Genomic DNA, 10036 nt, shown 5'->3' with positions numbered 1-10036 from the left:
TAAATATGTAACTGGATGGTTTGCTTTATATTGATTTACTTTATTTGCTACACTTCTAGCAATACCATAACATAAAACAAGGGTACTAGAGCTTGCTATTTATCTGTCAGTGTTTTCTCACAAAATAATTATCATTTGAAACCTATTGCACATTCAGAATAAATAAAATTGTACACAGAAGAGAAGATCCATTCATCCTATGAGAAGGTATCACATTTTGGCAAGCACTGAAAAACCCCAAAATAATTATAGTTCACAATTTCCCAGTAGTCTTCTCAATAGTCTTTCCCCCTATATTTTCAATTCAGCCATGGAATTAATAAATAGAAAGAGAATGATAGATAAAATAAGAAAAAGATGTTATAAAACACCCTTTCTTAAAAGGTTATAAAAAAGAGGATCATAAAACATATATTTAACTTTTAGACTCTTTGGTGCAATTAGAAAAGGGACAGAAGATTCTGTTACAGACTTTGCTTTCTCAAGAAATGGTAACACTTCTAAAGGAGAAGATATGTATTAAGAAAGTGTACTAAAGGTCATTTTTCAATGATCACAGCTTTAACAAATGGGGGGAAAGTAATGTCCTTCATTATTGTACTGGATCTGGCTCTCATGGAGTTAATTTTCTTCACAGCAGACCATCACTGTTTTAGACTTATGACTAAAATGCTGTTGATGGCATACCAAAGTTTTAACTATTGCTGAACAGCGCATGCACAGGGTTAAGGCCTCACTCTGCCTGTCAAAAAGTAGGCTAGAGGTGGGCAAAAAGCTGGGGAGGAACACAGCTGGGACAGCTGACTTCAACTGACCAAAGAGATATCTCACAGCACTTAATGTCATTCCCAGCTAAACCAGGGGGAAAAAGGAAAATTTTACCAATACTCATAGACAGACAGATAGATGGATGGATGGATGGATAGATAGATAGATAGATAGATAGATAGATAGATAGATAGATAGATAGATAGATAGATATAGAGGTAGGTAGAGAGATATAGATATATAGATATAGATATACACACTCTTTTAATAGAAAGATGTGAGACTCATTTATGCTAACACAAGATTCTGTCTGCATCTCTGGTCTGGAGTACTCGTATTTGACCTGAACTGAATTGCTCTATTCTCTGAAGAGTTCATGATTTTACATGTGTCATATTGAAATATACTCACCTTTCTGCATTACCTTTTATATAACTGTGTTGCCTAGGGGCCCTTGTCACAGTTTTAGTCTCCCTTGAGCAGTACAAATATTGAACAAAAAGGTGAACTTATCCCACAGACGTTTCACAAGGTAAGTATGAAAGAAACTACTACAGACTGATGCAAGAAGTGTCATTTGGAATACAAAGTAGCAATGAAAGGGTATTAGTCATAATGTTAGGCATTTTCTTTGGTGAACAACCTCAGTTTTTCAACATTTAACAACATAAATGATAAGAACAAAACCACAAGATCATGGTACTGCTTTTCAGGAATTTATGGAAGCGGAGAGAACAAGAAAGATAAAAGAGGTAAACACGACTCAGTTATTTAGTGCAGGTTATAAAGGCCCTACTGCTGTACATTTAAGTGCAGAAAAACAAACAAAAAAAATGAATGGCTGACTGTCTTACTGATCTGGAGCTTTTGAAACAAGTAATTTTGCAGAGAGGGAGTAGGATGAAAAGGTCAATAGCCACACCCCCCTCCCCAAAATTTTTGAAACTAAAATTTGTTTTGAAATAATGAAGTTCAAAAGAAATGAGATAAATTTTATCTCAAAAAATGGCTAAAATATTTATATAATATATTAAATTTATTAAGATTATGCCTAGAAATATTAGGCAGGTCAGGTACTCTATGAACAAAAAACTAAACACAATTGTATGTGTGTGCACCAAGAAGAATGCAGTTTATTTGATTTGTATTTTAACTCCATGATAGCTCTAGTATTTTATATATATGGACTTTAAAAAATGTGCTTTACTGATACATATTTTTTTAACTGATACATATAATATTTTTTCACTCTTATGAGCCAAACATTAGAAATGCTCAATTGCAGGTGTCCAAAGGTAAATGCAGGTGAAATATCTAAACTGTGAAATATGGAATATGTTATTAACTAAACAGGTAACTCTGCCATAGTGTTCACAATTGACAGACAATTTCACAATTTAAAATATAAATAAAATTATTGCAATTGAAAGGGGACCTTTATTACCTAACTCTTCTACCAGGATATGTCATATCAAAAGCATTGCCATTACACTCTCCAAGTGTATTCTGAAAGGACAAAAAAAAATAAGAGACAACAGATTTCAGCTTCAGTCTTATTGGTGTTTTTGACTCCTATGTAAGTATTTTTTACAAAGTATGAACAAGTTGAATGTCACTAGGAATTACATCTTTCTTTGCTTTTAAAGCTAATAACACTTTATATTTCTACCAAAAAAATGCAAAAGGCTTATGAAGCTTCAATGAAAAATTCATATAGATTTTCTTTAAATCAGAATCTCATTAGTGTATTCAAAAAACCCTATCATTTTAAAAAAAATAAAAATAATAAAAGGAAAACAATTTTATAATGTGAAGAGAAAATTCAAAGAAAGAGATGAAATCCAAGTAACTGGCTGTCTGCCAGTTATTAAAAAATTAGAAATTAAAAATTAAAGATCTTCAATTTGTGAATTGACTATTTCCTCTTACATCAAAATTGTACTCCTCTTGTTAGGTGAACCGGCCTGTACGCCCCAGAAGGTGAAAGTTAAGAACACAAACGCACATATAGCAATTGCTCAATGTGTTTATGCACTTAGTGCTTGTAAGTGTTCTGTATGATTTTCCAATTAAACAGAATGACATAAGGTAAATTATTTTTAATCTATAAATTGAATTATCATCTATTATTTTTGGTCTTCAATATAACAATAATGCTAAGTTCAAATTACAAAAAAATCCTGTGTTATCTACTACCAAATTGCTACCCAAGGAAAAAAATATTTTACAGTCACTACAGCTATATATGTACTTTCACGGACACACAAACACACACAAACTCCAACACAGTGTTGTGTGTATTGTACTTACACTTGAATAAAGAATAATGGGATTTACTACTTCAAACTGGTTTTTTGTAGGCTCTTCTCCTAAAAGGTACACTGAAAAGTTTTAGACAATCTCAATGAAATAAACCTTTGCCGAGAACAAACACTTTGGAAGCAATTATAAATCATGAAAAATCAGAAGAGCAATAAAACTCATGTTCACATACACACATACACACACATAAAAAAAAAAAAAAAGAAAAAAAAAGAAAAATTCTATTTCTTTTTCCAGGTAATTTTAAGCTCTGAAAGTAAAGTTAGACAAAATAGATGATGCTGCATTTTTAAGGTAGTGAATGTATCTAGATAGGTAATGCACTCCACCTTTTTCTTTTTTTCCCCAGCATCACATTGACTGATAAAATGTTGGAAGCTAATATAATGTGTTACATCCCTCTCATCTAGGACTGACAACATAAGCTTGTGGCAGATGGATGGATTACAGCATATACCCATTGTGAATGCTCCCAATGTTCTCCGTTCTTGCATGCAGCTGAGGCATGAGATAGAATTGATCTGTTTCCTATTATTGTTAATAAATGAGGCAGATTACTAGAGATTCAAATCAGGCAATATTATAGAAAAAATTGATGCCTCTCCTGATTTTACATATTTTAAAAGATAAAACATGATATAATGTTTTGAAAATTATTAACACTAGCAATGGGAGCATAATGTTATGAGAAGAAGATATTATAGCTGCTGACAAACTGATTTGTCATTTTAAAACATTAAAGACAAAATGGGTTTTTTGACTGCAAGGAAAAAATGCTTTTGCTATATTACAAAACAAATGGTTGGGATAGCAAAACCCATTACAGCGCAGCCACAATATTCTCAATTTTTTTTTTCACATCTTTCTGTTTACTCAGCTGTAAATGAATTTCTTACATTGGTGTGTTTTTTGATTAATTGTTTCTGCAGTTTGAGCAGTTGGGAAAAAAAGTATGAATTTCATTATTATCATTTTTTTTTCATGAAGGTAGGTTTTCAGTGCTTAAAATCAGAATTTTGGAACACCAATGTGAATGAGTTTTACAGAAAAATTCAGTTCATACTAGGTTCAAAAATAGAGGCACAGTCCAAAATTCACAGCTTCTAGGTGTTTCTACTGTGACATGATCCGGAAGACTGAAAAATAAAAATAAGAAACCTTGCAAATCTCTGCATTAATCCTGTTGAATTATTGATGGAGTATGGTTGTTCTACTCATTAAATACTCACTGCAAAAATCCAATTAGGAAAAAGACACTGAAAGTGCTCTTGAAGTACATGCAAAATGTTATTTAGACAGTGTAGCAGCCATTATTTAGAGAAAGGATGGATGTATGACTTGAATTTAGTAGTGAAGTTGAATAACAAAAATTAGACTATTCATCCTATGGATAGAAAAGAAAAACCTGCATTTCCATTAACTTCTTTACATTTGCATTGTTTGTGCTTTCCTCTTGAGTATAAGTTCTCATCACCCTCAAATACAGCATTAATTTACCAAATACTTCACCATTTTGCCAAAATTATACTTACTAAATGGTTGTTTTGATATATTTCAGTTTACTTTCCTTGGTGTTTTAATCTTTTGACTCAACTTTACACATATCCAAAGTTGGATAACCATAATTTGGAACTCATGGTTTTTGGTTTTGTTTGGTTTGTCTATTTGCACAAAAGACACATCTCTTCTGCTGCTTAGGACGCTGACAATCCATTTTTCAAATGCAAAGGTGTTAAGGAATCTGGGATTTGTAGCTAGAACATTTAATCTATTTCAAATACAATTTTCTGAAGCACAGGGGATATTTCTGTTCAGTCTATGTTTTAGACAAGTTCCAACTCTTGAGCATTGCTTAAGGTTACTTCACTACTCCTATTTTTTTCAGAAAAGGAAAATCAAGTCATTTCAGTTTTATTAAAAAAAACCAACATGAGTTCAAGAATAAGAGTAAACCTGTACTACTGAAATAATTTTCTTTTCACTTTTACTGTGCTTCACAATGTGTTTGCACATGACTTTTCCAATGTACTCCATGAATACTGATATTCACACAGAACAGGAAGTATTCATCTCAAATAACTAAAAAAATAGCTTTTAAATTTGAAGACCTTATCTTCACAATCAAGTAGAGAAAGATGCTTTAAAAGTGTGGTCTGTGCCAAAAATAAAGATTCTTGAGTCAAATATACTTTTAATTTAGCCATCTTAGTTAAACCACAACACACAGCTCTTCATAAACACCTTAGATTAGCATATTTTAAAATTCATCTTTCTAAATCAATAAATCAAATACATTACTTTTTCAGTGTTTCTTTCACTTTTCTAGAAAACTGAAGGACTAATAAGATGACTAATAGTTTTTGAAAAGTTTTTCTCTAACTGATTTATGGAAACCTTCCTTCCAGAAAGGTTTACAGGTGTAAATAAAATAGTTATATCTTACTTACTGTAAGAAAAATCATGTTGTTGGGCATATAGTGATATTTTTTCACTTTATGTCTTCTAATAAATATTTATATTATATGAACATTGATGAGGTGTTAGATAAAGAGGATAAGTATGTATTGTATTGGATATTCTGATTTATGGGCTACTAACTGTTATGTAAAAATATTAGAATACATGAATGATAGTAATTAAAAAGCCCATTTCAGACATCTAGCAGTGAAGCATGCAAACTCAAGCCTTACTTTGGTGCTCTAAGATTTCTATAATGGAGTTGATGCTCTATATTACATGACTGGTATTCTTTTAAAATCAATTTAATACATGTGAGAGCTCCTAGAATCATAATACTGGAAAATTAATCTTTCCAACAAGAGAACAGATATAGCAGGGACAAGGATAGAATAGTCTTCAACATGTAGTCCAAGTCACTTTATATCCTCCTTACAAGCTCAAGGGCAGCAGTTATAAGCTGCTGATGAAGTTAAATGAAAGACATCTGATAGAGGAGTAAAACTGCTAAAGTAATACCATTTTCTCGCATTAATGAGCTCTGATTTTCTGTATTTCTAAAATTCTTCCTAAAGTATGAAACATAAACACACAAATCAACATTGTCATGTCTTTGTGCAATGTAAAAATAAACAAGCAAGTAAAAAAAGAAAAAAAAAAAGAAAAAACAAACAAAGAAACAAAACCCTTTGGCTACAAAAACATAATGCTTCCATATACCAAGGAAGTGGTTTTATACCAAAAAATGCTACATCTTAATAAAAGTGTTAAATTCAAAAACAAAAAAGAAGACTTTAACAAAAGTTTAGAAACTTGTTACACCTTTATATTTATGATGACATTCTCTTGCACCCAGCAGATTAGAAAAGAATAAGAAATATGAGAAGATAAATCATGTCCCCTTGTACTCTAACATCTTGTTATTGTAAAAAGTACAACGCAGAAATCTAGAATATCCAGCATTTTCTTTTTTTTTTTTTCCAACATATTGAGAGATTATACCTTTTCTGGAGAAAAAATTTAATTCAGATCAAGGACACCTTTAAAAGTGAAGAAAAAATCAGGAGATAAATTAATAACTAAGAGGCTGCACTTTCAGACAACCTTGAGGAGGACGTGAAAGTCTTTGGTGTATTTTCTGAAAGAAATGAAGGAATGGATTTACTAACAATCACAGTCACATCACTTAAGAATCACTCTATAAACACAAACATCCATCAAAGAATCTACAACATTATCCCTGAAATGGGTTTGATCATTTGGGGGCTTGTTCTGTAAACATTTCTGTAAATATTTCACCATTTCAGACACTGAATGTCTGATAATTGGTCCTGATTCTCTCTTTAATTAAATTACAAACTTAAATTATTCAGCCACATGCATAAACTCTACTGGCTAGTTCTTCACACCTGCAAGCCAAAGGGCAGCATCTTCTGGAAGTCACATTCGTGTTGCACATCATTTGACACCAGTCCAGTCCAAGATCCCACATGGAGTGCTATAGCTCTAAGATGTAATTATAATGTTTTATAACTTTCTTTCACTACAGAATGTCTGAAATAATAGTACTGAGCAAATACAAGTGTTGTTTTTATACCAGAAAAAGAAGAACATACCTCATATGACAAAGAGTGTTGTATAAGAGTACTGGGATTACTAGAATAGCACTGGAGGATTGTGTAGATTTAAAAAGTATAAGCATGGTAGAGTTACAGTCATAAGAATAATACTGAAGGGTACTTTTTCATTTGGGTTGGGTTTTTTTGGAGGGTGGGGGTGTTCGTTTGGTTGATTGGTTTTTTTTTTTTTATTTTGTTTTGTTTTTTTTTCCCAATTCCCAATTAGAAACCTGTTCTTTAGCTCAAAACTTTAGTCTGGGAATAAACTAGCACTCATAGAGTATGAATAATAAAGTGATCTGGGAATGCAGATCTAAGTTCTTTAGCTGCCCATGTGGATCTTTGGATTTGAGTTCTTTGCCATAAGCATGTATTTGTTTAAGTAGTTAGGGACTAACCATTTGAATGAATAGTTTCTAAACGTTTAAAAGCATCAGGCAATGTATAATCTCCTTCAATCAATCACAGACACCATTGCATACAAAAACGTCTAAGTTTGTCTACTTTGAATATAGGCCAAAGAAGAACCACTCTTATTTGATTCTCAATTTGTAATGAATCAAGGCATTCTATAAACCAGTAAAATGTCCTTTTAAGTTTGCAGTGTAAAAAACCTGGTGCTGTGGCCTTGGATATGCTCCAGTTATTTAATTAAATTTTCAGTTCAGTGAAAAGAGTCTAGGAAAAACACCATTTCTGTAGCATTTTGTTACAGCTCTCAGTCGTTTTCTGGGAAGCAGGTTCATGTCTTCATCCAGCTGGTACTCAGCCGGTCATAAACTATAGAACAAGAGGACAGAGAAAGAAAGACTTGTCTTAGAAAACAGATGAGTCTCTTCCTGTACTATATTCTTGTACAGCATGTAGAAAGATGGTTCTGTTTCATGTTCACATTTTAAACAGGACATATATAGGGCTAATACAGGGATAGACCTGACAGTGCCCTTGCCACTCACTTATTAAAAAATAAACAGATTCCTTAGATGTCTTTTGTTTTGCTTTGTTTTTATTTCCATTAAAAATACCTTAAAGTTGGTGAAAATAGATGAGAAATTAGCAAAGAAAGAGATTTTACTCAAAAGATATGTCTTTTCCAGTCAACTGTTTGATGCTCAGTAAGTATTCTTTGAAGTTGGGTCAATGTGTGTAGGGATTGTGTCTTCTTAAGTCCAATCCCTTTCCTCAGATAATATTGGGTCCTTCTTTCATTATGGTCTGTGTCACAAAATTAGTGTAGCAGAGATTTTCTTATAAAAAATATATTATTGACTTGCACAAGGGAAAGCAGCCTATGTGTTCTGTCAACATTAATTGCCTAAACAACAAAATTATTTATACTCCTTTTCATTGTAGAAATCTTACTGTCTTTCAACTTCCTGCAGAGTTTCTTTTCTTTCAAAATAATTAGATATCTCTCCAATTTTTTTTCATCTAAGTTTGACTTCACTATTAATAAATAAAGACATTAGATGCAAATTCAGTAAAAAGCTGAAAATATCAGCAAAAATGGGCATCTTCACATTAAAATTAGATAGGTGACTGCCCAGACATATGAGGAAGTAAACAACCTTGCAAGGACTGGTATAAAAATAGGCCCACATAGATCTTGTTATATAGAGGTAAATATGTTTGCCATTCCTAGTCAAAAAAAATGAGTTTTGTATTGACCTGACAGCACAAGCATTCAAGGCCACCCCAGGCTTGCCTTGACCTGATCTGGCAATTGATATTAACATTTATAATAATATAATTAATGTGAATTTTCCATATTAATTAAGACTGTGAATGATAGTGCTATTGTAACATGGTGTAAAATAATTGCTTCAGTTTGATTATTCTGTTCAAATATTTCTTTGACTGTCAATAAATTCTTAACTCCATATAAACAGTGTGTTCTTTTCCATACACAAATAGATTTTGAGGATTTTGCAATAAATATTCATAAGCTCTTTTAAAAAATTTCTTTTAATGGACTTTCATTAAGGTGGACATTCAAAGAGCTCTTAATTTCAGCCATGATATTGTGATGGAAGGGTTTCTTCACAATGTATTGCATCCTCTCATCTAGAATTAACATAACATTTCATTCTACATCATTCATTGGTGTCAGAAGCTCTACTGCATTCCTTCCAAAAAAAAAAAAAAGAAAAAGAAAATTGCCACCAGTCCTTCAGCAATCATAATTCTTGAAAGGTTCTTAGATTTCAAATATATCATATAGTCCATCTAAATTCCTAATTTTGCTGCATTCTCTATGAGAAAAGCATGTTACCAGCCATTTTAATATGAATATACTCTTACACTAGAAAGCTAAACATGTGCTATTATTCCTCTTTTACAGATAGGAAATTAATGCACAAAAATGCTAGGTGGGCTGACAGGGTCAAGTGTGTGAAATGAGATGAACCTCTTATCAAGTCTGCGTTCCATTACCCTTTCAATGGGTCATCAAATATATATGTGGAAATCAGAAATACATAATTGTTAAAATTGCATCCAACTGCTATCAGGCATGGTAATACTTGTTCAAATAAATATTTGATTAAAAATGTTCATATTTGTTAATTTTAAATGCTTCCAGATCTCTTGCATTCAGGGAGCTTCCATGAGTGCCTGTATTTCACTTTAGATCAGAGTAAACATGGTTGAAAAACAAAGTTTTCCAAAATACGCACCTTAGTATTGGGCTATTAAGATAATACAAAGAAATTTATCAGAGATTAAACTTGAATTTTGGACATGGGGGTGAAAGGTCATAGAGCAAAATGAATCTTCTGAAATTCTTTGAACAATTAGTAAGGGCTATTTCTTTTGAGCAAAGATCTGTATACTTTTTTTTTCTGCTAAAGATTTTCTAGATATGGAAAGAG

Source organism: Pithys albifrons, chromosome 1 (genome assembly GCF_047495875.1).
Source record: "Pithys albifrons albifrons isolate INPA30051 chromosome 1, PitAlb_v1, whole genome shotgun sequence".
NCBI lineage: Eukaryota > Metazoa > Chordata > Aves > Passeriformes > Thamnophilidae > Pithys > Pithys albifrons.
Note: the sequence above shows the minus strand (reverse complement) of the source record.